The 6726-nt window shown below is 44.1% G+C and overlaps 1 long non-coding RNA gene across 1 annotated transcript in view; it reads right to left on the reverse strand.

Annotated features, from left to right (window-relative positions):
- The window catches only part of LOC309514280, a 29240-nt gene extending 23863 nt beyond the window's left edge, over positions 1-5377 (reverse strand). Inside the window, exons 1-2 of the long non-coding RNA XR_014211876.1 lie at positions 4948-5377; positions 365-594 (exon numbers count right to left, since the gene is read on the reverse strand). This is a non-coding gene — a long non-coding RNA (uncharacterized lncRNA). The remainder of the gene's footprint in view (positions 1-364; positions 595-4947) is intronic.
- Positions 5378-6726: the final 1349 nt, after the last annotated feature.

A 6726-nucleotide genomic window follows, 5' to 3' on the forward strand; every position in this document is an offset into this window, starting at 1 on the left:
TTGAATATTGCCCCACTAATTGTCATTCCAGAGCATTATAAAAGTGACCATTTTTTCCATGAACTTATTCAAGTTTCTGACACTGGCCCTTTTTTAATACGTTAATTGGATCATTATTACTGTGGTCCAAAGTCTGCCAAATCTGGAGTGCTGTTCTTTTTCCAGCTTCTGGCAAGGAAGATCACTGCAGCTGTTGGCAAATGTGCTATTGTTGCTAGATCTACACCTTAATATTCTTTGTTTCAGGTAGCATTAAACTTATTGTATCTTTGGTTCTGAAGGCCCCTCTCCTTATCTATGGACATATCTGTGAGGCTTTTATTTTGGGGACTGGCATAATGCAGTGTTCGCTTTCACACAGTGCCTTCAGTGCTGGCTCCAGGGCAAAGGGTCTCCATTGGGCTTACAAGCCCCCTCCTCAGGGACTTACTGGGTGGTCCAGCAGTTATGACAGTGGACAGACTGGGAGGAATGCCAGCAGGACTTGCAAAGGTAGACTTGCGGCTGGTATCTTCTGTCCCCCACAATGCAGTGCTGTGTATACGACTGTACCAAATACCCACAAGATTAAAGGGTAGGCAACGTACTGATTTTCTAAGTCAGGATGAAAGGAGAATAAAAAGGAAGGAACCGTGGCAAGTTCTATTTATAAAAAAGGCAAGCAGATAAACAGAAACCATCTTCTGAAGACTATGACAGCCAGCAGGGTATAGTCTGAAGACAGTGGGTGTCAACTCCTTGCTGAAGCTAAGCAGGTCTGGGCCTGGTTAGGGATAAAGTCGCAAACAACAGCCATACCACAGAGGTGTATCAGACAACATTTCAGAGTTGTCTGTGTTCCACCTGGATACTGGTGGTCATTCTATGACCGGAATTTCAGTCTTTGCTTCCCTGCACAGGCTATCCATATAAAAATAATAAGCTGACCTCATAATATCATACATCTGAGGAAATAGGCTCTAGTCAATGAAAGGTATATGGCACTATACATTTAAAGCAGCTTCAACAGCCATGGTGTCTCCCTGGGAAGTAGTTTCTTAGGGGTGATGAGAGTTGCTAGGAAGACCCTATTTCCCTTAACAGAGCTACAATTCTCAGAACTGTTTAAAAGTCAGTCCTTCTTCCCAGGGACCACTGGAAATTGTAGCTTTGTGGGGCAGGAATACCAGGAACTTGTAACAACTTTGGCACCCTTAACAAACAAAGCCATGACTTCATTAAATGTATACTACAGGCGGTGCCCTAGTTGCAAACTGACTAATATGCCTCTGAAAATTCCTTCTTAAGCAGAATCTTGGATTTCAGTAAGGATTAATCAACTTTCTTTTTGCTTGAGCAGAGCAAAGCTAATAGCTAGAGAACCAGTTTTCCACTTGTGTACAGCTTGAATGTTGACTCCATATAGTCCCAAACATCATTTTAGACTCTTTGTAATAATCAAATATTATTATTATTGCCCCTCATACTTTTCTTGGCAGCCAGCTTCTTTCTATTTTTAAACATATCCCCCTTTAAAACATTTTGATATCTGTTGAGTTCCATCAGGGCACACAGTATGGTTCAATACTTTTTGACCTCGTTGTTTTCTCAGCTTTACCTTTTTCCTTATGGCTTTGATGCTGAGAGTTCCTCTAGGGTCCTCTCTCTGTGTGTTTTTTAAGCACACAGAAAATGAGTTTATACGTTGTACATTTTGTCTCTTCTTTCATCTTTCCCTCTTTATCGGTCACTTCCCTTTTAAAACTGGCCTTTGACAAACCAGATTTCCATCGACATTGCACAGCTGTATGTGTGTACCTTCAAGACAGTGCTTTACAAGAGAACTTGTAAAACAACAACAACACACACCACACACACACATCTATTAAGCAACATATAATCCTTTCTCTCTTTCTGAAGAATCCAGAGTAGCGTGAAGAGTTTCTTCCCTTCCTTTCATATTTCTTCAGCAGAGCTAGTGCTCTGCTGAAGAAATATGCTAAAAAGCTAAAAAAAGCCAATGCAATTCTGGGCTGCATCAATAGGAGTATAGCATCTAGATCAAGGGAAGTAATAGTGCCACTGTATTCTGCTCTGGTCAGACCTCACCTGGAGTACTGTGTCCAGTTCTGGGCACCACAGTTCAAGAAGGACACTGACAAACTGGAACGTGTCCAGAGGAGGGCAACCAAAATGGTCAAAGGCCTGGAAACAATGCCTTATGAGGAACGGCTAAGGGAGCTGGGCATGTTTAGCCTGGAGAAGAGGAGGTTAAGGGGTGATATGATAGCCATGTTCAAATATATAAAAGGATGTCATATAGAGGAGGGAGAAAGGTTGTTTTCTGCTGCTCCAGAGAAGCAGACATGGAGCAATGGATCCAAACTACAAGAAAGAAGATTCCACCTAAACATTAGGAAGAACTTCCTGACAGTAAGAGCTGTTCGACAGTGGAATTTGCTGCCAAGGAGTGTGGTGGAGTCTCCTACTTTGGAGGTCTTTAAGCAGAGGCTTGACAACCATATGTCAGGAGTGCTCTGATGGTGTTTCCTGCTTGGCAGGGGGTTGGACTCGATGGCCCTTGTGGTCTATTCCAACTCTATGATTCTATGATTCTATGATTCTTATTCTTCCAACATTTGGCCGGTGAAAGAAGAATGCTGAAACTGCTAATTACATTCCACATGCCTTTGTGAAACAATTTCATAAAATTTTCTTACTTATTTATTTTTTAAAAAAATATTTCTATGACTGCTAAATCATAAAAATATATATCAAAGTGGTTTACAAGATTTAAAAAGATTGAAAACCACACAATAGCAAAGCGTTCAAAAGTTTAAAACAATTCAAAAGCTGAAAAGTTAAACACAAACATCAATAAACCACTGTTGAAAGGACGAGCTCTTAATTGCCTGCACAGGCCTGGCAGAACAGAAAAGTTTCCAGCATTTGAAAGTTGGCACAGAAGGCAGTACGATTAGTAGTAGAACAGCAGTAGAACAGATCAGCAGAAGAACAGATGGTTTGCATGCAAAGAGTTCAAAGGTCAGCCCTTGGCATCTCTGGATAGGGCTGACCCAAGGCATTTTGCTGCCTGAGGCAGACACAAAAATGGTGAACTCCCTGTGGGAATTGTAGTTTGTTAGGAGTGCTGTGTTTAATAATAATAATAATAATAATAATTATTATTATTATTTATATCGCGCCCTCCCCAGCCGAAGCCAGGCTCAGAGCAGCTAACAACAGTAAAATGATACAAAATTCTAACATCAGTTCATTATAAAATCAGTTCAAATCAAATTAATGGCAACCATTGGGCTAGAGTTCTGTGAGGATTGCCAAAGGAGGGGGTCAGGCTGTGCCCTGGCCAAAGGCCTGGTGGAACAGCTCCGTCTTGCAGGCCCTGCGGAAAGATGTCAAGTCCCGCAGGGCCCTAGTCTCTTGTGACAGAGCGTTCCACCAGATTGGAGCCACAGCCCAAAAAGCCCTGGCTCTGGTTGAGGCCAGCCTAACCTCTCTGTGGCCTGGGACCTCCAAGATGTTTTTGCTTGAAGACTGTAAGTTCCTCCGTGGAACATACCAGGAGAGGCGGTCCTGTAGGTATGAGGGTCCTAGGCCATATAGGGCTTTAAAGGTTAAAACCAGCACCTTAAACCTGATCCTGTACTCCACTGGGAGCCAGTGCAGCTGGTATAGCACTGGGTGAATGTGATCCCGCAGTGAGGATCCAGTAAGAAGTCTCACCACGGCATTCTGCACCCGCTGGAGTTTCTGGGTCAGTCTCAAGGGCAGCCCCATGTACAGCCAGTTACAATAATCCAGTCTGGAGGTGACCGTCGCGTGGATCACAGTGGCTAGGTCAGGGCGAGAGAGGTAAGGAGCCAACTGCTTAGCTTAGCGGAGGTGTTGGTGCATGGATAGGCAATATCAGACTCAGGAACCAAATGCAGCCCTCAAGGGAATCAGACCACCCTGTCTCCAGCCCTGCTTTGTACCCTCCAGCCCTGCTTTGTACCCTCCTTGAGTGCCTTTGACTGAAAGATGTCTTTGGATGGTCTGAGACCTCAGGGAACTGTTGCCAGTCTTGGTAGATAGTATCAGGTTGGAAGGATTGATGATCTGACTGAGTAAAAAGCAGCTATTCTTGCAATGTAACATTCCCCTGTATCTATTTCCCCCACCCGATAAAGGAAACAATTTGACACAATATGGTTTCCGTTCCTGACTTTCATAAGTACTTTTCTTGAGAGTTCATGACCTCCCACTACCCACAGTGGGTTTTGGAGGGCCATATCGGACAGCTGTTTTACTTATTCTTTATCTGATCTCAATGCTTATCACTTCTTTCCAATCATATACTGTCACAACACATGAGAGATCTGTACCTGTTTGTTCTGTTATTGTTGTTCTTTATTATAGTGCAATTTGCAAATATTATTAATATTATTAATGCTGAAGTGAAATTAATATTTATGTTATTTGCTGTAGTGAATGATGGGTGTTCATCTTGTTTAATTGGTGTAAAACTAATCTGTTTTTTTAAAAAAGAAGAAATTTAGCACAACATGGACAACTCTCCATAGCTCCTTCTTCTAAAGTGAACAATTATGCACATCATTCACCAAGATGCACATTCTTGGACCAAGAAAATCCATTAGGGAAAGATCTTGTGTTGACTTTGCTAATAGAAATAAATTCAGGGGAAATATGTAAGGTTGGTGCATTGCCAACGCAAAGAAAAAACACCTTAAAACACTGCTAGATTACCCACCCCCAAATGCTTTGAGAAATCTCAAGTTTCATTTCCTCACAAATGAGCTCTGCCTTGTCCTGTTGAAGAGAAATCATGTGATCTGGGTGCAAGAGCGAAAATCTGCAAACAATTCCAAAGAATACAAGCTTTTCCCAAAATAGGACGTGCTGAAATGAAAAGCTTCCCCCCCCCCAATAATTCTTAAGGTATGTTACCTGTATGATATGGCTCCAAATTTAGCAGGATTCAACAGCAGTTTTAAGGTCTGCAACCTTCCCATTCTCCTGAAGAATGTCACCAATCTTCCTTTAGTTTATCTGCAAAAATCTAGGGAAATTTTGACCGAGCAGAAAAAAACTCCAAGTTCATCACATTTTTTTTCTTTTAATGAAATTCAGCAGGTTTTCTGCATGTCCTCCATCCTCCAACAGTCCCCAGAGCTTCAACTCTAGTTGAAGAGAGAGTTGCGTGGAGAGAGAGTGGAAGAGAGAGCTGGAGAGCAAGAAAAAACAGGCTTTTTAGAGGGTGCGCCTCACTTGCGCAACTTTTGCTTATGGTTGTGGGGTTCCAGAAATATAGCCTCCATGTAATGGGGGATGACGACTCCTGTATATGAAGGGTATTGACAGCCAAGCATATGGTGAGCATATGGGGCGGATGGCTGCCACAGGAACTGGCGTTCCGATTCATGTACTCATGGCAGGGTGTGGCCAAAGTTATGGATGGCTTAAAGGGGAAGGATGAGAAGATGGCATGAGTTGCGAGTGCAACTGTGTCAAGTCACGCAGACTGATCTTATTCACACTTAGGAATATAGGGACCTGTCTTGTATTGACCCAGGGCATTCGTCCATTTAGGGACGCGGGTGGCGCTGTGGGTTAAACTGCAGAGCCTAAGGCTTGCTGATCAGAAGGTTGGCGGTTCGAATCCCCGCAACGGAGTGAGCTCCCGTTGCTCGGTCCCTGCTCCTGCCAACCTAGCAGTTCGAAAGCACGTCAAAGTGCAAGTAGATAAATAGGTACCGCTCTGGTGGGAAGGTAAACGGCGTTTCCGTGCGCTGCTCTAGTTCGCAAGAAGCGGCTTAGTCATGCTGGCCACAGGACCTGGAAGTTGCATGCCGGCTACCTCGGCCAATAAAGCGAGATGAGTGCCGCAACCCCAGAGTCAGTCACGACTGGTCAGGGGCCCCTTTACCTTTACCTATTCGTCCATTTAGCTCAGCATTGTCTAAACTGACCAGCAGGCTTCACACAGAGATTTCTCCCAGCTGCACTTGAAGATGCTGAGGATTGAACCTTTTGTATGCTCTACTGCTGAGCCATGACCCTTTCCCTAAGGCTGGCAGCTTCTGCCAATGAGGCCTGTATTTCAAATCTGCAAGTCTCTGGCATGTGCCATGGGTTGTGCATTCTGGAAAATGCACTGTTTTTCCTAACAGTGAAAATAATGTCAGAAAATAGCCATGTAACTCCTGAAACACCACTTGGAGGATGTTTGGGGTGGCAAGAAAGCTGATGTAGTGTACCTGAGATTTGTGAACTACACAACGAGCCCGGTTTGTCCAAACAAAGTTTTATTGGGCAAGTAGTTTTACAGCTCTTGCTGCCGTCCAAGACATTTTGCTACCTGAGGCAAAGGATGTTTCCCGCTTGCAAAGGCACTAACCACTCTGGCAGCTGAATTATATTCCAACACTTGAGAAAGGCCAGCTTGTTCCACCAAATCTGAAATCTAGGTGACACAGGACAGGTCATGTGACATGGACAGTTCAACAGAGGTGAATGGGCTGGGAAGCTTAGGAAGACCAACTGGGGTGAAGAGTTTTCTCCTCTGTTGCTTCCCCCCCCCCACACCCAGCACCTGCCACCTCAGCTGGCTGCCTCACTCTTCCTAATGCAGCAGTAGGAACATGTGGTCCTTCAGATGCTGTTGGACTCCAGTTCCCATCAGCCCCAGCCGTCATAGCCAGTGGTCAGGGATGGTGGAAGTTTTAG

This window comes from Podarcis vaucheri (genome assembly GCF_965113315.1).
Source record: "Podarcis vaucheri genome assembly, chromosome: 11".
NCBI classification, from domain to species: Eukaryota; Metazoa; Chordata; class Lepidosauria; order Squamata; family Lacertidae; genus Podarcis; species Podarcis vaucheri.